This window comes from Sturnus vulgaris, chromosome 19 (assembly GCF_052056855.1).
Source record: "Sturnus vulgaris isolate bStuVul1 chromosome 19, bStuVul1.hap1, whole genome shotgun sequence".
NCBI lineage: Eukaryota > Metazoa > Chordata > Aves > Passeriformes > Sturnidae > Sturnus > Sturnus vulgaris.
In genome coordinates this window covers 2141740-2166513 of record NC_142261.1, presented here as the reverse complement: position 1 = coordinate 2166513, position 24774 = coordinate 2141740, and the positions used below count along the sequence as shown (strand labels likewise).

Genomic DNA, 24774 nt, shown 5'->3' with positions numbered 1-24774 from the left:
CAAAGCAACACACTGCTGCATCTTCATCTACCATTGCACCCTACCAGCACAGATCCCTGGACTTCCTCGTACTTTTTAGCCCTCAGCAGTTGTGAAGTACCAACAAATACACACACTCAAGCCTGGGGAGTTTTCTGTTTTTCATCTGGAAAATTTCAAAAGGTTTCACAAAGGCCAAAATGAAAAGGCATTTGGATGATTCCTAGACAAAACCTTTCATTCTGCAGGAAGAGCTGACACTTTAAAAGGCAACCAACCAACCACAGACATTGAGAAATGGTGCAAGACATCTTTGAGTTTGTCTTTGCCAATGCTTTGACCTCTCCACAGCGACCAGACAGAGCTTGCTGAAAAGTTCTCAATACTTGGAAAAATAGTGGCACCACTCTACCATCTCTCATCCAAAGCAATGCATGAACACATTGTACTTCTGGAACAATTCTGGCCCTTGGCTGTGCTTTGGGGCTATAAAAACAGAAAGCAGAGGAGGGGGCACAGGAGAAGAGTAGAGGAAAGCTGATGGTAATGATGGATAGTGTTTTTTAACAGAGTTCAGTGTGGCTGTACAAGAAACAAGCCAGGCACAGGGAACACTGCACCATGCTTGTGTATTCCAGGTACGCCCTGGACTGAAATCCTGATGGATTTTTGTACCCCTTAGTGCTGGCTGCAGAGTAGGGTTTCCTTGGGGTTTTAGAGACCAGCAACATAAAGCTATTTCTGAGAGAGTGACACTGTTAAGATACGTGGTGATACAGCAGCAAATCCCAGAGTCTCTGGCACAACTAGAAATGTAAGAGTTTTCCAAGTGTTATGTCCCTTTATGGAGAGGATGTGGCTGTGAACATGCACTTTGTTATCATAACAAAAAAGAAGCCACCAGCATCTCCTGACACCTCCAGTGCAAGCATTTGTGGTAACCCAGTAATTTGTAAGCAATTAGGGCACAGTGTTGTATGTTTAGAAATTCTTAAGCAGAAAGGAAAAAGGTCTTCCAAGGAAGTGGCACTTACACCTTCCTTGCAACTTCTCTGTGTATTTTGCATTACAACCAAGGGCTAATCTGAAGTAGCCCGAGTGTTCTAATCAGGGATCCTCCATAAAAAATCCTACTGAAGTTACAGATTTTTCTAGGAGTTCAGGTTGGAGCAGACTCCTGGTACCAAACTGCCAGCTCTCTGTCACCTTCTGTGACAAATACAAGGAAATACGAATGAAAGAAAAATCTCAAATTTCCTTTCTCTGCGTAGAGAGCCTTACCTAAGGCATTTAAAATACCTTTATCAAAGAACAAAGCTCCAGTGGAACCTTGTTAAGAATAAATTTACAGTGAGAGCAAAGACATGGATGTCCAGCAGTGAAAGTCAGTTCAGGCAGGTTTTAATACAAGAGAAGTCTCACATCACAGCCTGGTCCCAGAATAACCAGCAGCAAAATCCATTTTGTAATAGGCCCAGTGGTTTGGATCATATTAATGCCAGGAGACACTTGACCTGGCTGTCCTGCCAGCTCCCAGGTTCATGCTTTCCTCCTTTGTTCATCAGGTATTTGAAGCAATAATATCTAATTCCTCACCTGTTTTCAAGGAAAAAAATAATTCCCTTGAGAATCTTTCTCTGTTCTCCTCTCGGTTACACTTCCAGCTGTTTTTTGCCTTTGCATTGCTACTTCTGTGCAAATCCAGGTCAACTCTGAAAATAAACTCCTGGCATTTAAAAAACCCTCCACTCTGATTTTAGATGGAATTTTGAACCTTTCCAAAGAAATTCTTGTGATTTGCCACGGAGATCCTACAAATCATCCCATTCCTAGCACTGGATTGGATAAGAAGCTGAAGCATAAATTTGCCAGGTGATATAAACTGTGTTTTCCATATATTCATGCATTCAGATTAGTTCTCTGCTAACAACAACTCAGCAGCAGTAAAACTGGCTATAAAACTCCATCATCAGGTACTCTGGAAGCCAAATCTCTGAGGTCTTAAAATGAATGCCTATTGCCCAGACCTACAGAGCAAGACCAAATTCCTGCAAGGAGCTCACTTCATTATCCCTGCACTGGATGAGCTGGACTAGCATTAAGGCCCCAGTGTCAAGCACTGCAAGGCAGCCTCAGCCCTTGGGAGTTTGAGATCTAAACCAGACAAAGCAGAGAATAGTCCTGAATTGCCTTTTCCTAGGCTGGAATATTTCAGATGAATAAAGCTGCAGGTTTTGGCAGGCAGCATCCAGCTCCAAACAATTTGCTTTGTATCCAGACTGCTTAAAAGATACCAGGGTGAATTCTTCCCATTGATTTTATTTTGGGAAGAGTCCCAGGTCTTTGATTTAACTTTGATTGCACATTATAACTCTGCCAAACAAATATCCATCCAAAGGAACAGCACTACCTCTAGCAGATCCTTTGGGACTTACACTAATGTCAGTGGGGCTCAGGCACCTTTTGTTCTTGTTTCTCCTCCAGAACCACGTGGCCACCACGACCCAAAAGGGAAACAACACTTTCTGTGCACTCAGGAGCAAGGCTGGGGTGCCACAGTTTTGACATGACATCAACACAGCCCACGCCTGTGCTCCTGACAGGGCTGGAGCCCCAGGAGCCTCCCCCAGGAACACAAAACAGTTTCTCATGTCTCATTTCTGCCTCAGTTTTACTGAGGAATTTTCCTGCTGCACTTCAGCTGGAACAATATTTTAAGCAAATAGTGATGACTGGAGAGGCAAGTTAAGGGAAGGCATCTAGTAGCTGGAAATCAGATCCATTACACTGTATTAAATATTAAGCTCAGTGTTGTAAGCCAGACAATTGCATACTGAATTAATAATGTTATTTATTCCATTTAGTGGATTATGGAAGACACTTAATCATTGTGGCATTTTAAATCAGAACTGGCATCAACAGCTCAGCTCTAAGAGTATTATATGGAGACACAGAGATGGATTGAATAGCTGGAGGTGAAGAGAGTGCAAATGTGTGAAATACAGCAGGTTTGGTAATAATAAAATTATATGGCCTGATTGTTCATTTGGATAATAATGCTCCAGCAACATCTAAGAAAGCATAAGCAAGTCCCCAAAGATAAGCTGGAGCTTCCATAATATCTGATGGAACTTAACTTCTTTTCTTCTTGTAAAAGAGGTACAAATTTTCAAGCAAAACCCAAAACTATCTGCTCAGTCAAAACATGAAAATGTCATGAGAAATTCTGAAGCTTTTTTTCTGGCAAAGTGTAGATAAAATAATAAAAATATCTGAAGATGAAAAAAAATATTGATACAGCTGTCCGAAAGGAGTTTTTTCTTTTTTTTTTAAATCCAGAGTGGTCAATTACTTTTCCAGACTTCCACACTGAAAATCAAAAAAATTTTTGCAGGAAGTTTCAGCAGTAGGAATCCTACCTTTTGAAATACAGGGATTAAAATATTTAAAAGGTCCAAGGTATCTTCCTTCTCATTATTCTTTCACTTTTTACTTCCTAATTTTGGGCTCTCTGATTGCCATCTTTTTTAGCCATATGAAGGAATGGCTCCCCAGGCATCGTGCAGGAATCCTCATTTTTTTTCCCAATCACTCAGCAGGAGCACCCTATCACTCCTTAGGCACATTTCTCAACCTTAATCACCTCCAATTGCTATGGGTTCTAAAATTCAGCCTACTGGAGACAGAAATAACTGCTCTGCCATTTCCTGCAGCTCTGATTTTCGTGCCTTTCATGGAACAATTTCATTGACTTCACAGGAGCCTATCTGGATTTACACCTGTGCAAAAACGAGGCAAGAAAACCTGACCCTTGGTGTGGAATATCAGGTTCATAAATGCGTTCTGTATCTCCAAGAATCTCCCCATTTACAAAGGTGAACAGCTGTTGCTATAAATCAGACAGTTCTGAACCAGCCATTAGAACTTCATCCAGATGATCCGTTTAAAATATACAAAGGCAACGTTTTGGAAATAAAAATCTACCCTCAGGTCCTCAGGGACACCTTCTGTTCGAGAAAAATCTCATAATTCAAGGCTCAAATTAGTTCACTTTAATGCTGCTTCAGGAGAGCCATGATACTCAAGAGTAACATTGCCTTGCAAAGGCCTGTTAGATGACTTGAGGGATTCCAAACATCTGGTAATTTGGTAAATACTGCATTGGAGACATCTAACATCTTTTTCAACTTCTCCATGGGTGTAACTCTCTGCTGTTAGCTGGAATGGCTGTATCTGGTAGGAAACACTTGCTAAAGTGTGGAAACAGCTGGCAGAGTTGGCTGTGTATGAACAAAACACGCTCTTGTTTCTGACCACAGACTGGCCTTTAAGTTCCAGCTGTGATTGCCAAGGGCTCTTCTTGGCTTTTTGGACGAGACCAGGTCACCCAAGATGTGCAAGCTGGCTGTGTTAAGGGTTGGTTCTTAGAGCAGAATGCTCACTGTCAGCAGGGATAAAGCTTTGTGTGAGTAGAGGGGAGAAGAATGAGCAGTCTCATTTTCTTAGCTGGGGAACTGAAGCACAGGAAGATTAAATTATTGGCCTCTGGACATTTACAGTGAGAGAAAGAGACTCGTGCATCTTTTACTGATGGAAATACTGACATGCAAGTGTTTTCTACACAGGACAGGCTGCTGGACTGAGCCTCCTGCTGCTGGGGACAGTGTTCATACAGGTACCTGTGCTCCAGGGTCCTTTTGGCACCCAGCTTCCCTGGGACACCAGGAATCCACCTCATCTCCTGCTCATTAGTGTCTCCCTGATTACACAGCACACATCTTCTGCTCTTGGTGTGTTTGAGCATGAAATAGATGGTCCCTGCACTGACCACTGAGTGGTTACCTCTTCCCAAAGCAGCAGTTTCCCCTTCCTAGTCCTGCATGGAAAGGCTAAATCATGTATCACTGCTCTGATGGGCTTTGTCATTTGTCTTTCTCAGGGCTCTAGAGAGTTAGGCATAACAAGAACACGAGGAAACCAATGAAACACAGACAGAGCTCTACCCTGAACCCCCAGACAGTCACACAGAGTAACAAGCTCAGCTCCTTTCACTCAATTCCTTATGCCCTTCTGAGACCATGAAAAGGAACTTTATGATATGCTGGAAGGGATGAAGTATTAACTATCAAAAACGAGACTGAAGTAACTGAGAGCCTGCATTATTTTCTCTTTGATGTATATTTATGTAAATTCAAATAAATATGCTTAAATGTAACCTGTCTTCAATTCTAGCAGAGCTTATTAAATCTATTTATGTGAGACAAGCTAGGCTCCATGGAATGCCAGGAACTCCCCTGACATTTGCCTTCCTACTTAATGTGATATTCTATGATTACACATACCAGAGCCTTTCATTCAGGCATTTTAATTTACAAATACTTTTTACATTTCTTAACGCCCCTGTGGACAGGCATTAAGAGTCCACTTTATTCAGGAGCAATCAATCGAAGTGCAGCAGGGCAGCTCGTTTTGCTCCAGATCACGCACTGAAATACTAGCAGAGTTTGGAAAACTCCTTCCATGTCACTCAGAAACATAATTTCTATTAAGAGCAGACATGCTGGGCCAAACACTCCGAGCAGAGATGCAGAGGGAAGGCTTAGTAGCAGGCAGGCCATAGGAAGGAGATCAAAACTAATGTCCCCAAAGCAGCCACAGTGAGGACAGTGACCACCCCTCCTTTGCCAAGGTCACTCACCAAGCAAGTGCTGCTCTCCATGGTGTAAATCTGTCAGACATTGCCTCCATTTCTCTGCCCAGAGCCAAGTTACCTGCTAAAGGACAAGAAGGTATTACTAAATGGCATCATCCCAGTCTTCCTACAGCAACCTGCACATTTCAATGCAATCCTGACTCTTCAGAGGACTGGCTACTCATTGCTCAAGCTCATCTTCTCTTGTTGGCTCTATTACTTTTAATGTCCTTTAATAATGAACTGCTTCTCTCACAGTCCCTGAGATGAGGTCTGGATAAGTCCAGTCTTCAGGGCTGGCAGAGCTGAGAGAAGCCTGCCCAGCCTGGTGAGTACCAAGGAGCACAGGTTCCAGTGGGAATCCTACCACAGCCCATAGAACACCAGCTCCTCTTCTACTGGGCCTCCAGATAGCCTCCATCACCCCCTAAACACCCAGCAACACTTCAGCTATTACTTACAGTCCTTAAAACCAATACCTAAGAAGAGACTCCCCTTCAAAGCCATTTCCAAACACACAGCCAAATACCTTCCACACAGGAGCTCAGCTCCAAGGACACTTTTACCTCACACCTCCAGGACACCAGCCCTTGGTAAAGCACAGCTGCCTCTGGCAGGCAGGTGATACTTTCTCTGTCAGACTTCAAGTGAAGTGCAAAAACTCCCCATGGCAGAAAGTAGAGACATACTGCACATCCAAACCAAGCTGTGTCTGTATTTCTTCATGTTCTCTTTGTAAGTGGAGTGTAATTATGCATACAAGGAAACCCCTGCCCTACCTGGGTTAGGACAGCACCTCCAGCTTTGCACCAGAATTACCCAGGAGAGGTGAATCAAGAGACCCCTCTTGAGAGGTCACATTCAGGTAAATGAGCCCCATCTGTGCTGCTTTAGGGCAACAGAGCACCAACAGCCTCCAGGGGTTAGAAACAAACCACCTACTTTGTCTTTTTTTTTTTATAGTGAGAGGGTGACCTGGCTGCAGAAAGAAGATAAAACCCAAGGTGCAATTTGCATCTGTAGGAAGAGATCTGGGCTGCAGCAGGGAGAGCTGGGAGATAAACAGCCCTGGGGATAGCTTGGAATGAATCCTGCACCAACATTTTTGTTTGCAGGCCTGTTCCTTGCGATGTTTTAGAAGGATAAACTCAAAACTGCCATCCCTCCATGTAAATAAAGGGATTTGTCATAAAGCTAACAGATCCTGCTCTGAAGTAGTTCCCCAGAATATGAAGTGACAATGAGGTGCCTAAGAAAATAACTTTCCTAGTGCCTGGGAAAAGCCTTTCCTAGGATGGTAACTCTCCAGCTGTGATCAATATGGGCTTCTAGAGAAAACAGAGGGCTGAAAGACTCTGTGTATGGTCTGCACAGGGAGAACAAAGGCAACAAATAAAACTGAGGTATTTGTAAAAGGTCTGTGTCTTACCCCCAATTATCAGCTTAAAGGTAAGTTCTTGGAATGGTTACAGCCAGCCAGTTGCTCTGTGGAAATCTCACACACATCTGGCAGACAAGGAGCTGTAAACTGGTGCTTGTAGCCTTTGCCCACCCAGGAGATCATTCTCAGAGGTCAGGTCCATTGTGCACCCCCACAAACTCTTCAATTCTATTTGTGCTATTCTCTGGCTGCCCCATTGCTGCAAAAGGTGACTGAGATTTTTTGTTCCAATGCTTTTACAGTTATATTGTGCCCAAAAGGTTGAAGCAGAGAAACATGAGCCTGTGGCCTCCAAAACCCTGGGGCTCCACCAGAGTTTTGCAGTTCATTTACACTGAGTCAGGATTTGCTGCCAGGTTTGAACCCCCACTGCCTCCCTCTGCTACCCTTCTGGACACACAGATTTCTCCTACAATTTCCCCCATCCTTTCCCGTGGGCTTGTGAGAACAAAGAAGCTCATGTTTGACAATTACTCCATGCAGAATCATTAGGTGTGATCACGGAGTCCAGTGATGGAAACCATTTACCTCATGGGTCAGTCCCACTTTCCTGGCCCAGCCTGCCACCTCCCTCTCTTGCTGACTGTGGCAAGTTGGGCAGAAAGTGATTGACGGTTTTTAAGAGCTGTATCCTCACAAACCCGAAGTTATGATGGACAGAGAGCTAGAATGCTCATTTCATGAAAAAATACACTGACAGCTCTTCCCTCTTGTGTCACTTCATGGACTCCAGGGCAATTGCAACAGCACTGAACATGGACTCATCCATCCAGGGGAAAACAAGGCTTCCTTCAAACTCTCTTTTATTTACTCCAGTCAGCTGTGCTGAGTGTATCGATTCAATCAGCTATTTCCTTAACCATAAAACCAGATGTGCGCCGTCACGGCCCATCTACGGGGACTGAATCCATGCCATTTAGAAATGCAGAATAAAAATAAAAAAATCCCAAGAAAGCTGAGATATGCTGATGTTTGAGGCTCTCAGTTTCCTAGGTAAATTGCTTTCTTTTGAGTCACATTTATTTTTGTTACCTCCAAAGAAATGCTGTTTTAGCCGCATTTCTTGGAAACAGTGTTGAGATCTAATGGGTTGTTACTGATGTGAATTCTCAGGGTGGAGAACAGAGGGAATGTAGTATTATCTTTGCTTCTGGGCATCAGCAACTTCTGCAAGCAATGGGGTGCAGTGCATGCCATTCCTTGCCAGGGCAATTAATTACCTTGGTCCCTAATGAGAAGAGCTGTTCAGCTTAAAAAAAAAACAACACTGGAGCCCTCTGGACTTAGTTTAGCTCTGGACATCTGGGCAGATGTGTGAATTAGGGAAGCCACATTGCTCAGGTTTCCTCTGTTTCTTCTCAGGCCATGTTCTTATGGACACTATAGCTGAGGCAGGTCACTGCAGCAGTTCCTCCTTGCAAAGAGGCACCAAGGAAATGTGGTTTGGCTTCGTTCTGCTTTGTGTACTGGGTACCAGGCCTCCAGGTCAACTATTTCCTAAGTGAGTCTAAGGAGTAGAGGAAAGGATCCCCATGGAGTGTGTGAGGAGTTATCCATCTGCTGAGTCTTTCCTTCACCCCAAAGGATGCTGCAGGTGATGCAGGTGGGGTGCACAAAGCCACAGTCCTGCAGACCCTGCCCTTGCTGGGATGGAGACACAGGGTGAGCAAACATCTGCACACGGGAGGCCATGCCCAGCTGAGCCTGCAGCTACAGAGAGGAGCCTTTGTGCAGGAGCAGGCTGGGATTTTCTGGCTGGAGGGCTCTTTCAGCAATGCAGCTGTAATATGCTACATGCCAGATTGTAGACATTCCTGGGGCAGCTTTCCAGAACGTGAATAAACTCAGGATATATGAATAAACCCAGCACACAGTGTGGGCTCTGCGAGGCCTGGAGGTAGCATGGCATTGCCTTTGCACATGTACAGCCTGATGGGATTTTGTCAAGCCCAGATGTCCCCTTCCATTCCAGGATCCACATGTGCTGATCAATTCTTGCTCTGTACTGGAGAAATGATCTCAGAATGTCATACCTCCCCAATGCACAAAGACTCATTCTGATTCCACTGTCCCTTGGCTGCCCATGCAACATAACATAGCTCTGAAATACCAGAAATATGAGCAGGGGGGAAAGGGAACATGAGACAGGGCTGTGCTGCTCAGGGAGGCCTGTGTAGGATGCAGAGTGTATGAGCTGGTCCATCCTGGGGTGCCAGTCACAAGGGTAAGAGTCACAAGTGATTCACTGCATAGGGAAGTGTTACTTTAGAAAAGGATTCAAATTCAGGAATTACCAAATAGCATTCAGGCAAACCATATCTTAATGCCTACCTAAACAGCATCTGTCCTGTGACATTTAGCATTGCCTGGAAAACAAAAACAGAGGGGAGATATGGCAGCAGAGACAACAAACACTTAAGAAAGACAAAGTGTAAATCCATCTCCAATAGCTGAGTACTCTCAGTCTTGAGGGAAATGTGCCTGCCCTGTAGATGTGGTTTCCTCTGGTGCAAGACCCTTCAAAAGAGTCAGTGGGATCTTTCTGTTCATACAATCATAATGCCCCTGTGTAATTGAGCACCACTAATTAAAACCAAAAGGAAGGGAGTATTTTGCAAAAATGTCTTGCTATTTTTCCTCCCCTTAAGAGAGTTTTCTGACATCTGAAGAGTGGAGCTCTGTGTGGGCATGGGCACACACATAAATGAATCTGGAGATGGCTTGTGCCCCTGTCGTAACTGTCACAGATGCAGAGAGAAGTAAGTCAAGAGGAACAACAAACTCTGGAAAATCATACAGCCAAATGTTGGGTTTGAAAACAGGGAAATGTCCAGGTACTGATCTGCTCCTGACCTGTACCTTACACTGTACTATTTTGTGTGTTGTTCTTTCTCTCCCCCAGAGAAGACAAAAACCAGACCTTAAAACATGCACAATAAATTTTCAAATCAATAACATGTGAGACTTTGTCTAAAAGGTAAAGTTGTTGTAAAAATCAATGTCAGAGAGAGCGCTTTGCCAATTCAATTATACTTGTTCCTCTCAAACTGACACCAAAAAGAAAAAAAAAAAAAAGTGAGCGAGAAAAAGATGTGGGCTTATTTCAAGCCCAATAAATGTTCCTTGGACTAACATCCTAATTTTGTAAATATTCTCAGGGCTTCTTATGCCAGCTCCCCTCAAGGGGTCATAATTAACTCTAAATAGGGTTACCTTGTTTCAGAATCAGTCTAATGTCAAGCAGTGTTTCTGCTTGTGTCCACAATTTTAAAATAATGTTGTATCCATTAAATAGCATGAAGGCTTCCCAGAAATGGGAACCATACGTCAAAATTTAACACAAATAAGTGTGATTAGACATGGCAGCTGTCTAGAAAATATTCAGCTATTTCACTGAGTTTTGGGCAAAATGTGAATGATTGTACCTACTCCAGTAAGAGCAGAACCAGAAAGGCTCCCACATTACCCTCTGCATCTCAAGGCAAATTTCATTTTAAGATTGACCCCAAAACAAAAGAAAACAGCAAGAGATAAAAGCATAAACAGTTGTGCCTTCTGCTGGCTTAGCTGGAGACTTCAAGGAGTTTGTGATTTGCTCTCTCAAAGACGTGCAGCACACAGCACCCAGCCAAACTGAATCCAGGCCACCGTGGGAATGGCTGAACTGAACAGCAAAATCCCGAGGCACAGAACGTCCTGGCATCCAGGTAAAATGTTTGTCCAGTCCTTGCCAAGCCTATCCATAATCTTCCCACAGCTGAAAGAAAATGACTGGGAAGTAAATGCCAACACCAGTAATTCAGGTGTAAAATCAAACTCTGAATCACCCTCTCTTCTCTCATATGAGAGAAATATCCTATAAATATACACCAAATACAAAATCAGTTACAGAAACCCCCTGGAAATCTGTACTTGGTTATCTTGAAACTAAAACACGCCAGGAATTTGGGTAAGTTTTTGCCTACAGACTATCATTATTGGCACTTGATCAGATGCAGATAAGTTAGGTTTCCAGCTTGGGAAGAGAATAATGCAAAAGGAATTGGAATAGATTAATTTCAGATGTTCCATTTCAGGACAGGTAGGGGCTTTTTAAGCATTGAAGAAACATTTAAGCATTAATATAAATCTGTGTTATAGCAGCACTGTAATTTATAAGAAAATTCTAAAGCTTCCAGTCTGTGAGTTTTTGCAATAATTAGAAATTTGAGGTTTATTCAATTAAGTATCAGGTGAATAAGAAGCTGTTGAGCATTTTTTTTTTTTATTACTGTTTCTACAAATACTTGATTACATGCCTTGTTTGTCCTTCAACAAGCGAAGAATGGATTTCAGTTTCCAGAGGAGAGCACGAACAGCACAGGAGCATGTTTTGAAAGGATGTGGCTATCTGGAGTAATGTGAGAGATTCTGAAGGAAAAACAGTTTTGCTTTTTGGAACAGATGTCAGAACCCACTGCAGGCCATAACAATTGCTACTGGCACAGCTAATCACACACCACTGTGAATTTCTTCTCCAGATCTTCAGCTCAACTTAGCATAGGAAGAGCATCGGGGCAAACGGAGAATGAAGCATCCTGCAAGGAATGGTCAGATATGCAAAGTGAGGAGCTTGCCAAGATAACAGACCAGGGAAGAGGGTGTGTTCCAGCAGTTGATGGTTCATAGAGGTGCATGCCAAGTCTCCTAACTCACAGGTATCTCATAGAGAAGTTTGGGACCACCACTGCAAGCCTACTGCCTGGGGAAAAAAGGTGGGAGATCCTGGAAAACAGACTATTGCAAAAGAAAACAACCCAGAATCTAAGAACCAACCCATTTGTGATTGCTTCTCCCTGGAGGAATCACTTCAGGGAAATCCATATTAATTACTGATGCCCTACAGGCTCTGTAACAGAGCCTCCCTCCAGCACCTTGTTTTCCCATGCTGAAACTACCATGTCAATACCCTTCTCACTGGGATACTGCACACAACTGATGTTGGTGAAAAAATTTGGAATCTGCAAAAAGAACATTTCTAGGAAATGGAATTATACTGCCAGGATTTATGATGAAAACCTCAGCAGAGAACACGGCAGGACATAACCCTCAAAACATTCCCACCAAGCCTTCTTTTCTCCACAGATCTCTGCTTATGCTGTAGAAACAGTAAAATACTTTAAAAATACTGCATGGTCAATAAATAAAGCAATTGTTGAAGTACAGATCAATAGATCAGCTGGAAACACTAAAAAGAAATAAAAATGTTTTTAAGCTATTGTCTCTTCTGTTGAAAAGGTTCCATATCTGGTTCTTTACTTAAAATGTTGCTAGACAAGAGGGAAGAGATATTAAAACTCTTCCAGACATTAAAGTATGAGAACACACTTTAGTTTTGTTAGAGAAGAAATGCACAATAGGAAGAGAATATCCTTGCAGTATCTTCTCACAAATTAACTGGCAGCACTAAAAGCAGTTGCCTTCCAAAAGCCTGGACTGATGTTACATCTGATCTCATGAAAATAGCCATAAAGTCTGACTTACCAAGATGACTCTGCTGGCTTTAAGCCTCAATGAATAACATAACCCTAAAAATAGAGTTTGAGTCTATAAAAATCAAAACAAAGTTTGATGTAGAGACAGTTTTGCAAGCAAAAATGAAAATATTGAATTCTCCATTAGGAAAACACATATAATAGACCAGCTTGGGAAAATCTGTTTGAACACCATGAACTTTGTGGATATCAGTATGAAAGGCAAAGCTTTTTGAAGAATAGATTCTCATTTTTATTGATTGTCAGAAAAGGGAAATGTTCCTTCCACAAGGTGATGAAAAAAATCCTGTTGGGACCTGGCTGTGGATACTGGGATTCATGGGATCTTGGGACTTGTTTTAACTGAGCTGCTCCTGCATGGTGCTGATATTTCTGCCCTCAGATATCCCTGTGAGCCAGACTATGCTGCCATTTCTATTTACAGATGAGGAATAAAGACAGACAAGAGTCAAGGGCCAGATTTCCAACTGCACTTGTTTATGGAAATTAAAGGATTTCTTGAAACACAGCTCAAACATGCCTAGACAGGGCTTGATTTCCTTCCAGCCCACTCCAGTGGGAGGCTCCAAAACAGCATAAAATACCACACCTGAACATTATGATGAAAGGTTAGAGCCATCTGTTGCAGAACCTGCTGGCTACTGTGATCCCAATGGCTTTCCTGTGCTCATCCTCACTATGACAGCCTGGAATCCATGCTGGCCTTGAGACTGTGAGTGGTGCAGCTTCTAAAATGCAGCAGTGAGGATGCCATCAACATCTGCTCCAGTCTGTTCAGATGTCAACAACCACACCACATGGGAAGGTGTCTTGAACACTTAACAAAAGGTTTCCATGAAGTTTTGGGAAGGAATCTAGCTTTTCATGTGAATGCTGAGGAGAACTTAATAGATCAGGGAGTTTCTGCCTCTACTCTTTATGAAGCTTGATGAAACTTTTAGACATTCTCTTTATGGCTTCTGAACTTCTTTAAAACCAGGACAAACCCAGTGTCCCCCTCCTGACAGTAAAAATGCTCAGAGCCCTTAAAAGAGATTGCCCAGAGGTGCAATTACTTAGGGCAAATCTGAACTGTTCTTTAGCAGTACATTTCTCTTTTGGTTTATGTTAGAACAGGCTTGGGATAAATCCAAGGGCTCCTTCAGTTATCCCATGGTGGTGTCTTAGATATAAACTGAGGAGATGCAGAGCATCCACACTGGTTGTGTTCCTGCACAGCAGATCCCTGAGTGAGGCTGCAAGCTCCCAGCAGATGGGGGTGGAAAATTTGGGCGTAAATTCTGCCAACATAGTGAGCAGCCTTTAAACATACAAAGTTTCAAATGTGATTAAAAGTCCAGGTAGCCTCTAAACCAGAAGAGAATAATCTCTGTGTCTCTGTGAAGTCCCTTCCTTTCCAGAGGCTGTACTGGCTGTTGAGGCCCAGCCAGAATGAGAGATGCTTTGCATGGCTTTCAGTGTTTACTCTCACAGGAAGCACAGTATCCTGTCTGGCTCTTGGTATGCTCACCACCTGACTCCGGCATGCTCCAGACAGCGAAGCCTTTTTACCCAACTGGAATGTGCTGCAGTTCAAATGTCGGGAATAAAATAAGCAAGAAGGGCTGCTCTGCTAACTGGGAGGTCAGGGCACGGTTTGCTGAAGGGTTAGCATTGAACTGGGCTCTTTCTGTGAGGGGCACAGCACCGTGTGGCTGCATCTGTTGTGACTCACACTGGGGACTTCTAGGGAGCTGTGATCCTCCACACTGCAGCCTTTGGCCATCTGGGAGGGTGAAGAACGAGGCCAGGTCCAGATTGTCAGAGGGAGTTAATATCTGCCTCCCTCTGTAAGGCAAGGGATGGTGAGCAGCTCTCCAAAAATGACCTGTAAGGGATGGTGAGCAGCTCTCCAAAAATGGTCCTTCCAAGAGACATTTCTGTGACTCGGTGTTGTAACATCATCAGTGACAAAGAGCAATTCCCCCAACCTTGCACTTGGTACTGATGCCTTTGGCAGCACACAGTGCTTGGGTTCACCATTCACACGACATGGATAGACTGGAAAAGCTCCAGGTAAGAGCCATGAATTGAATTAAAAGGTCACAAAATAAGTTTCAAGCAGAAGCATCCAGTACTGCAGTTTTTTCTTCTTGTTACAGTGATCTTATATTCTGTTGAAGCAGAAATATGAGGAGCAAAACTGACCAAAGACTTTTCATTCTGGCAGTCAAAATATAGATTTGGTGGCTGGAGGTTGAAGTTAGAATTTAGAGTAGCAATAAAGTGAACATTTCTAATAAATGGAACAATTTACAAAGGTAGCAATCAGATCTTCACTACTGGCAACCTCTGACGCAGACTGGACTCTTCTCAAACACATATTCAGTTCAAAAGACATTAATTTCAATTTGATTTTGATTACTACAGCCTGTATTATATGGAGGATCAGAACTGATGCACTCATGGACTCCTGCTGTATGTTCCTAGAATACTACAAATCACCCTAGAAGTGTGGGAAACCTCTGATTCCCCTTTGTACAGATATTAACCTTGAGATATTATACTTGTTCTGCCCAACTCTCCCAAAATTTACTGCCTGATCATGAGTAGTGCCTCCCAAGGAGAAGGTTCATTGCTGAAGCCATGCAATTTTTCTTCCTTAACTCAATTTGCATTTTTTGAATTGAATAAACTTAAGGAAAGTTCACAAGAACATGTGATCTGTAATTTCATACAATAACTAGCTGTAAACTCTCTGTCTGTGTTGATTCAGAAACCAAGAAACCCCCCAGATACATTTCTTAAAAACCAATTAAATACTCCTCTGAACAGCACACAAATGTAGAATCTCAGGTTGCACATAACACAAAACCAGCCCAGCATTTTCTTCCTAATAAGCATAGCAATGTAAACACAACTACAGACATTGTTTTCTAATTAGAAGAATGTACCATGAGATGTTTACAGACCCCTATGGAAATGTACAGACATTTGGTTGCCTAGCAAATGAAGGAAATGGAAAAGTCTCTCAGCTGGGACACTCATAATTAGGTTGACAAAGGGAAAAATAAAAGGTTTAGAAGCAAAGAGAGGCAATAGTCCCACAATGACCCAGGAAAGGCTAAGACAGTGCCAAGGAGAGGTACATAAAGGTGAATTTTCCAATGTTTTTATTTGAATATTAGCTTACCATAACTCTGTGTGTGTGAGCAGCAGAATTTGGGCTGCCTGTTGGAAGGACTCAGTGGGAATGCTGACACATGGAAGCTGCTGTGTGGCCTTGTCTCTGTGGGACATGTTCTTGATGTTGATACTTGGCAGGGTCTGGGAACTTCTCTCCTCCAGGGCAGGATGTTGCTGGGCAGACACTGAATTTATGGGAGATACATCCAGTGTGCTCCAGTGAGAGGCAGCAGCTCCTGTTTGTGCAAAAAATCAACAAGAGAGGCCCATTTGACATGTAAGACCAAAGAGATGTGCCACAGAACCTACAAAATGGGTTTCCTGATGGCTGAGTAGCAAAATGCTTTGGCCAGCTGGATTTCCAAGGCTGCACCACTCGTGACTGTGGCCTGGGTCTCCAAAAGCAGAACCTCCTGGAGTCTCAGCACAGCTGGGTCTGAGAATTGGTCTACAACAATCCTCCAACCCTGCCTTTGCTGTGAGCCATGGAAAGCAAGTTCCTACACTGCTGGCTTTTGTGCTTCAATAAATAAAAGACTTGAAAAAGACAATTTTTACTGCCATCAGGGCTGGCTCCAAAATAGAAACTTTGCAGTTTCAATTCTGTTGGTGTCACAAGGAAATTGTCCCCTTATGCACACAACAAGCAGCTCTGCTTCCAAATTCTCACCCCTTCATTCTGATGCTGGCTGCATCCTCTAGGAAAGCGAAAATAACAAAGCCTGGTGCAAAGGAACAATATGTTTTCCTTGGGGTTCAGTGGTCAAATAAATGTGGGAAAAGGTATCACGCACTTGCTTGTGAAAGAAACGAGTTTCTCAGGCATCCTCCCCATTGTGGTATTGGTTACCACAGAACAAACTTTTTCCATCCCCACTCCTACCCGTGGTTACATCAGACAAAGCTATCGCCAGACTCTGCTTTCTTCACACAACATTCCTGCTCCCTGGGAAAGCAGGAGGAAACCTGTCTGTGCAGCAAGACTCAATCACACAGCACCACTGCAAGCATTTCCTGGCCTGCTCATTTCTCCTTCCATGCTGCTACAGCTCAAGGGTTTTACTTCATAGTGCCAGGGTTTGGAAGGAGAGGGGAGTGTAAAGTTGCTTTGATATAAAGATTGCTTTAATTTACAGGAGCTCTTAGTACCATGTTACACAGCTTAACCACATACATGAATCCTGGATATAACTTGAAGAGAATTTGGTTTGAATCTGAACCCTTGAATTTTACGTATGGGAAAAAGCCAATTAATTTCAGATTGTTTATTTATGAGGGGTGGTGAGAAGGTAGGTGAAATTCACTCCATAATAATCAGCCAGCTCTGCTTTTGGCCAAACAACTTCTACACCTGGAAAATTGTGTTTGCAGCATTGTTAATCCCTTTTAATCCTACTTTTATCCCATAGACACTTCAGATCAGCAGTTTCCAACCCTCGTGAAGTTTATTTTCCAGTGCAAACAAGATGCTTTAAAATGTAAATTTTAACTTGCAAATAATATCTTTCTTACCCCTTTGCACCCTCAGCAATAGCACATCACTCTCTATGGTTCTGCAGAGCACAGGGATACAGCCACTGCCCAGAAAAACAGCTGTATTTGTGTCACTCAGCCCAGGATTTCTGCACAACTAGAAATTTTGCCTGGCTTTAACACACAGGAATACAAGGTGTGGTGGAGCAAGGGGAAGGGATGTTTGCAATGGCTCGAATCTACAAAGATGGTTTCCAGCTGCATTTCACATATGATTTGGGGTTTGGATGAAGTTTTAACAGAATTTCTCCATGAATTATGCAAGAGGCTGCTGGAACGCTGCAAGTACACAGAGGCACAAAGAGACTTGTTGAAGCAGCCCTCAGACAGCCCACTGCCATCTGACACACGAACCAAAAAGCCCACTCCAGAAGGCAGAGGGTCTTAGGCTGGGGAGGGAAAGAGAGGAGAGGACCCCAGCGCTGAGGGTGCCGAGGTGGGGACACAGGGTGGGTGACCTGCTGCAGTACAGCACTAGATGGTGCTGTATTTTAGAAATAACTCTGCCTCGTGGGTCCCTTTCCGTTGGATGCAGGCTCAAAGATGTGGCAAACACACACAGGCTCCTTTTGAGAAACGCTGCTGCTCTTTTCAAGGAAAGTATGGATTTTCCTTTCTGTCTGTTTATAGCACAGGAGTTAATACAGACTATGAATTTGTAGCTGGGGAGTTGCCAGTTAAACTCTCCAAGTGCTGCTGTTTCATTTGGGTGTGTGATGGGAACTTCAGAGCGCTGTAAAAGTGTCAGGAACAACATTGTGTCCATGTTTACCTTTCCCTGACTTAGCCTCTTGCTCCTGATTTAGGCTGGTGGCAGTCTCCAAAAACCCAGCAGCAGAACTGCACTCCCACAACAGAAGCTCAGAGCATTCAATTCTGCCAGCAAAGCTCTGGCCTGCACAGGAACACTGTCACCCTGGGAGAGTGGGTGGCACCGAGCATGTGGCTGGTGCCAGGAAAGTCTTCAGTGGTGTTTTTAGAGAAGCATCCATCCTTGGGTTGTCACACTGCCACAGGCTGTACAACATGAAGAGCTGGGACCCTGTGCCTCCCCACTGGTATCCCTTACTGCAGTAGGGCTGCTCAGAGGGGACAGGGAGGAAGCCATGGGCACCCAGGTGAAGTGCAGGAAAACAACTTTTAAATTAGTAGCCTAAAGAGTTACCTGTGGAAGGAGATGGCTGGCCTCCAGGGTTTACTCCTCCTGCTGTTTCTCACTGCAGTTGTGCTGATGTGTGGTGCATTTCTGAAGATGCTGGGCACACATCCAGAGCTGGCCCAATATCCTCACTCCCAGAGACTCCAGCAGGCAGAGCAGGTGCTCAGCAGTTGGCTGGATCCAGCCTGGGCTGCAATGGGCAAATCCTTCTATCAGCTCCCCCTGGGGCAGGAAGGGCTCAGAGACACCTGCTTATTCCAGTTGGCCATCCAAGGAAGCAGACACTCTCTCTTCCCTCCTGCTTTGCTTCCAGGCGCAAGTGAGTTTGGTTTCCTGGCCACAAACAGGGCACTCTGAGCCAGGAAAGGGTAATTAATGTCAGAAAAGATCAGGGACGCAGCACAGCACAGCTCACTTGGCAGCAGCACAAAGCAGGGGGGGAGAGATGTCTTTTAGAGAGCCTGCAAGAGGCCAAACCAGCCAAATGAGCTCTGCAGTGGCTGGGCCAGGTTGTTCACATGGCAGTCAGTCCCTTCAAGGGGTCATTTAACTTCCTCTCTGGGGCATCAGCAGTCCAGACACAGCTTTTTGGTAGGGAAGGATGTGGCAAGGATGGGTTTGCCTCTCCTCATAAGGTGTGGATGAAAGGACAAGGCAGCTTCAAAAGAAATACGAGCCTGTATGGAAGTCTGCAGGATGGAGGTTGGCACAACCAGCGTGTCTGCAGGGATGCTCAATAGCTGAGTGAGAACAGGCCCATTCCTGGCTGGGTGCCCAGCAGCCTGTCCCATCACACAGCATGGCAAGGTTTAGCTTGGCAGCAGAGGTGGGGTCTGGCTGCCAGAGCCTTGGAGGGAAGTCAGGAGCCAAGGAAGCACCGTTCCAATGGGCTAATGAACTCATGCTCAGGAGTTCTGGCTTTGCTAAGAGTCAGCAGTTAAACAGAGGAGGAAGATTTGTGAACACTACTCCATAGTCTGAACAAACCCAACATTTTCAGGGGGTCTAAAAGGATGGGGTCTCCCACTTCAGGTAAAACCCAGGTGTTGTGGGATGTGCTGTGCTCCAATGCCAAAGCAAGTGTTGTAGCTAAATTCAGACAGTCCAGGATACGCCAAAATGCATCCTAGTGCTGTGGGAATTAGCACTCTACAGCACACTCCAGTGCTCTCAGCAGGAGTTGCCTCCTCTTATCCCCAGGTCCCTGTGGCATCTGAAATATGACAAAGGATGCCAATCCCAAGGATATGTATAGACTGAAGCAGGGATAACCAGAAAGAAAGAGGACACTGTCTGCAGCAGACAGCAGGGCAATAGAGTGTGTCATGTCATACCTGAGGATGCTATTTTGAGAGCTCCAGACAGGATGAAGGAAGTAGAGTTACTAAACTCGCTGGGAAAAGGCATTGGAAGTGGTTGGCACCTGTCCCAGACTGGAGAGAGAGGGGCTCTGCAGACAGCCCAGGAAAACCAAAACATGCCTTCCCCTTCATAAGGAAGAGCAGCCAAACTGGGACTCAGCCTTGGCTCAGAGTCCACCTGCAAATTGTCTGCCACAGTCTGCTCTCACCCCGAGGGTCACACGGGCAGGAGGAGCTGTTGGTCAGAACTATGGTCAAATTCTTAAACCAAATTCTTAAACCTCTCCCTATCCTGTTCTCAACTAATTCTGACAGGGAATAGGAATCAGAGCCCTAAGCTCTCCAGTCTTTCCTCTTCCTCATCTGTCAAGCAGGCAAACTGAGGCACCCTGTGCCACAGCCTGGCTCTCTCTCGTCCCAAGCTCTGCCTACTTCACCCAGCTCTCAGAATTTTGCTTATTCAAATTATTTCTCCTTAGAGCTTACCTATATCAAACATTATATTTTCACGTGGAATTTGCTGCATTTCAGCACATCCTCTCTAGCAAAGGCATTTCTATCTCTAGGTGTGATTAATTCTGTGGCAAGGGGAGCAGATTCATAGAAATTCTCTAAAGAAAATCCATCATGGGGAGGCACTGGAGGCTTCTCCCACTGCAGATTATTATGGGGAAAAAGGTTCAAGTTTTCTACTGCAAGCTTCAATGCTGGAAGAAACTACTCCTGATGCTGAACTGCAATAGTCCACAACTGTGAGAGAGGCTGATTATGGCAGGGACTGCCACACAGGAGGACCTGATGTCTTCCTGGATTATCCCCTTAGAAATCCAGGCTCATACTGGATGTGGCTGCCAGCACAGTGACTCTTAGCTCTCTTAGCAGCAGAGCCTGATGGCCAGAGGATACTTTTAAGCAGAACAGAGATGTAAAAGTCCTGCTTTCAATTAATTGCATCACCAGGGAACTGGAGGGCAATTTGGATTAAACTATTGAGGCTCTTTCAATCACTTCCCAGGGGAAGATCCAGCAGGAGTGAAGGATTCAGCCAGAAATGACAAATAGGGAAGTGAGTGAAATGTGGGGAGAGTTATACTCCTGCCCTTCATAAAATTCTGGTTTCATACTGATCTGGACTCCACCACTGCCAGCAGTGGGGAGGTGTGGGGAGTGTGAGGCAGCTGACATGAACCCTGTCATGCACAGATGAGGGAGGCAGTGCAGAGTGATCTGTGACTGCCTGGGATGGAGGCTGTATGGCCCAGGCTGACCTGCCTGGGGATCCCTCAGCAAAAACAGAGCAGTACCCTGCTACCCTCACATACCCAGTTTGTGTGTGGCCCAGTTTCTGACTCCTCATAAAGTAGCCTCTGTTCTAGAGGATCCAACTTCTCACTCTCTCCATGGGCAAAGCCAGGATTTTTTTGGGTTCGTGCCTGATGCTGTCTATGGGATCTGCCTTGCTGCTCCTTCTTGAATTAGAAAGTATGCACTACTGGCAGCAAGAAGCACAGTCTCCTCTCCCCACATAAAGCCAAAGACTCATTTATTCTCTTCAAGTTCAAATAAAGCTCTACTGTTTTGTAGTGTCAGAACGGGCTGGTCTTTGTTTTACAGCTACTGATGAGATGGGATTGCTTCAGCTGCCTCACAGCTCCAGGCTGGCAGGGCATCACTCAGCTCCTCTGGCCAGCTCTGGGAAGCATCTCCCACTCCCACCTGCATGCCCAGTGAATCAAACCAAGTGATTCTCTGGCCCCTCTGTTGTAAATCAGCCTAGAAATTGGAAGTGAGGCTGGAGTGTCCCCAGCTCAAGTTTCCCCAGGCACAGCATAGGTGCCTGGCTCTGGATATGATACAAAAGCGTTTTCTGGCTGAAAGGTGGAGTTTGGTGACTCAGGGGATGGCTCTAGAAATATCTTCAGGCTTTAAAGCAGCCATCCTGTGCAGATGAACAGAGACAAAAAAAATAAAAAAAAGAAAAAGAAAAAACGCTTTATGAAGCAAAACTAGCTTTTTAGTGGTGTATAATTTTAAGTGGTTCAGTCCAGACTATGCTCAGAGCAACAGCTAGGAGCAAATAGAACAAATCTATCTGAGGCCAATTTACTAAAACAACATCCTCCCCATAGTAGCTGGAAATCCTCTGTATCTGCATTTTGCTTGTGTCATTTCTTTGCTTTTAAACATCAATGGATGCCAGATGTCCCTGATTTTGGTTTCCAGCAAACAGGTATCTTGCCCAAACCATCCCTTTTAAATTAAGCAGAATTTGCTGCTAAGTTGGTTTTGTAAAAGCGAGAAGGGGCAGGGGGGAAGTGACATGAAAAAACCAAGAACTGCCAGCATTATCATGTGCAAAATGAGTCTGAAGGAAATTGGGGACATGCAGCTGTCAAGGCAAACAGCAACAGATTGAGGCCATGGCATGAAGCAGCATGGAGCTCTAATGAGCAGGAAGAGCAAAGCCAGAGCCACAATTTTATCCTGTGTTGATATTCTACAAGAAAAATGATCACAGAGAACATTTATTGCCCCCCTAACAAGATCAAGCTTAATAACAAAGCTACACATGTTATTTACTACAATGTTTGCCTATTGCATAAGCAGCAGTGCCTGTTGCCTGGATCCTTGCTGCCTGCTGAGGTCTTTTCTCTCAGGCTGGCTGCTTCCCAGAGAGGTGGGTCTGGAAAACCCTGGATGAGTGTGTGAGAAAGAATCAGATGCTGGGGGATGGTGCTCTTACATGGATTGCACTGGGCACAGCTTATCCAACACGGACAGAGATGTTAAACAAAGCCTAGTCCATTGTGCTGCTCCTTCCCTTTGCCCATAGCTCTCATTCCCTGTGACACACAGGTCTATAATTGGCACAAAGAGCTTATCCCAAAGTCAGTTTCAAACTGGAGTGACCATCTAGTATGTCCTCTTGAAATCTCCAAAGGATTAATGTCCACAGGGCCTTCTGCATAGAAACCAAACCCCATCCACACCAATAGCAAGCCTGGATAGAATAAGTGCTTATAGTGCAGATAAATTGAGGATATACTGGGAAGAATGCAGAAAACTCTGAGATGCACAAAAAATGGCAGAGATGAGAGCATAGCAAGATTCCAGAACTGCAGGGGAGCAGCACTGTGAACTCATCAGCTCAGACAGAAGAGACACACGAATGAGCAGCACTACTCCTGTACTTAGAGGCTTCCTGCCTCCAGCACTTGAAGCAGCAGCATGTGCTCATTATGTGAATTTCCCAGAGTGCTCCCCCCTGGCACAAGGACATTCAGGGAAAGCAGGACCTATTTAGCAGAGTAACCACCTAAATGGTCCAGCAGTTCTTGCTCTGGAGAGCACTCTCAGATGGGCTGGTTCTTACCTGCTGGCTCACACCATCTGTAACACTTCAGCTTAGGTCCTGCTAGAACAAGTGTGCTGTGAGCCATTTCTCTCCCACTCTTCTTCCATGGCCATGAGTTTCTTCTGATTTTGGCTACTTCTCCATTCAAAAAAAAAACAAAACCAAAAAAAAGAACAGAAGGGAAAAAACAAATGTATGCCCTAATATTTAATTTTAATAAGACATAGAGGATCTGCTTTTATCACATCAACTAGAATATGCCTAGGGGTCCAGATGGGGTAACTGGCCCTGACACAGCAAAAGCAGAGGTTCCAAAAAATCCCCCAAACACAGCACAATAGGGAAGGAAGATACATCTTTATCTGTCATGCACTGCTTTACAGTTACACCCTGTGGGTGCACAAGATTAATTGTCTGGGTATGTTTGCCACATGTGAAAGCATCCCAGGAGCAGTCAAACAGGAATATGAAACTATTGTATTTTTATACTTATATAATTTCTTCCCTTTCCTTTTTACCTCTGAAAGACATGAAAAACCTGCATGGAAATAAACTGGAGGATACAAGGACTAATGGATGGAGGACACAAAAGGGCCAACTAACAGAAGAGGCCTTAGAAAACTGAAAAGAGTTCCAGCAGGTAGTGACAAAAAAAAAAAAAAAAGGTATTTCTTCAGCTCAGTAAAGGAGTGTCTAGGTAATTTCATTGTGTTGTTTGAGGTCACGCTGCTGCCATGAGGTATCAGGCAACATGAGTTCCAATACTGCTGATGCAATGCAGAAGGAAGCAGGAGGAAATGAATTTCTAATATGCCATTTACCCACAAAATACTTGGAGCATCAAACAGGCTGTCAGCAGCCATTTCAAAGGGAGAAGTGGCCTTTGTGATGGTTGAGCTCCTGAGCCTCTACTGAAGCACACTGTTATTGTGTTTCCATTGTTGGAGCTGCCAGGAAAAGGTGGATGGGTAATGCCACACAGACCCAGCTGGTGCTTGCTGCCCTTGTTATCAGCTGGCTCAGGTTTCAGTGTTCACTCTGTGCCTGAAAAAGCCAGATGCAATACAGCAGGGCTAACATCTGGCTGGGAGGTCTTTGAAACAAATGGACTCATCTCATCCTTCAATATCCTTGTTGTACCAGCAGGTCTAGCTGCTGTGGAGTCCAACAAGATAAATTCCCAGACCTGTCAGAGCCCTGAATTCAGTTGCTTTATTTCCAGGGTTCAAGCATGACTCTGGGATTCTCAGCCTAAGGCAATGTAATCCCCACCCAAAATATTCCCCAGTATTTCAAGGTACACCTGCTGCTATGCAGCAACAGGTAGTGCTGACTTACAGATAACTGTTCTTGTAGTGATAAAATCCATAAAACACATTGTACAGCAGAGATCCACCATGTCCCTTCTCCCAAAGAGTGGCTGACAGAAATGCTGCTGCTCTCACCTGCAACAGAGTTCATCAACTCACAGTGCACCTGAAATTCCACTGAAATATATATTCACACACACACGTGTGTGTGTATATATATACATATATATATATATACATATATA

At 44.3% G+C, this 24774-nt stretch overlaps 1 long non-coding RNA gene across 1 annotated transcript in view; it reads right to left on the bottom strand.

The window, feature by feature from the left end:
- LOC148221620 (uncharacterized) overlaps positions 1–24774 on the bottom strand; it is a 60595-nt gene that overhangs the window by 30742 nt on the left and 5079 nt on the right. The window contains exons 2-3 of the long non-coding RNA XR_015807609.1: positions 15819–16047; positions 5678–5753 (exon numbers count right to left, since the gene is read on the bottom strand). This is a non-coding gene — a long non-coding RNA (uncharacterized LOC148221620). The remainder of the gene's footprint in view (positions 1–5677; positions 5754–15818; positions 16048–24774) is intronic.